Source organism: Hipposideros armiger, unplaced genomic scaffold (assembly GCF_001890085.2).
Source record: "Hipposideros armiger isolate ML-2016 unplaced genomic scaffold, ASM189008v1 scaffold_255, whole genome shotgun sequence".
NCBI lineage: Eukaryota > Metazoa > Chordata > Mammalia > Chiroptera > Hipposideridae > Hipposideros > Hipposideros armiger.
Window position 1 is genome coordinate 1,826,963 of NW_017731605.1, and position 741 is coordinate 1,827,703.

Here is a 741-nt window from a genome sequence, read left to right on the forward strand (position 1 = left end):
TCTCTTTCTGGCACTGGACCCCTAGGCTGGGGAACTGGGTATGGTGCTGGGACCCCTCATTACTCAGGGGGACCTCCGCAGCTGAGACATCCCTCCCAATATTCAACTTCCACATACACGTGTGGTACCAGCCCATCCTGCATCTCCACCCCTCCTATCAGTCTTGATGTGACTTCTTCTGCATGTCTTTGGTTGTAGGACTTCTGTTCATGTAGACTTCAGGCGACTCTCAATGATGGTGGGTCTGTAGTTTAGCTGTAATTTTGATGTGGTCATGAGAGGAGGCAAGCATAGAGTTTACCTTCTCCATCATATTGACTGGAATCTTTGGAACATCTTTTGTTATAATATTTGGTCCTTTGTCATTGGTTCTTGAAATAACTCCAGAGACATAAAGGTAAAAGGAGTGTCTTATTAACAAGCCCCTTTCAAACACAACTGAGTTTAAGTTAATAAGGTGACTTTGGAAAGCCGTTAAGGATGGGGGTTTGTTGCCAGGGCAACCAAATAGTTTATTAGACGATTGAAACTTTCAGTCCTACCTGACCTCAGTAAAGGAGAGGACTGGAGGTTTACTCAATTAACAAAGGCCAATGATTTAACCAATTGTGTCTATGTAATAAAATTTCTGTAAAATCACAAAAGGATGGAGTTTGGAGAGCTTCTGGGTTGGTGAACACATGAACATGCAGGGAGGGTGGCATGCCCACAGAGAGCATGGGCGCTCCATGCCTCTTCCCA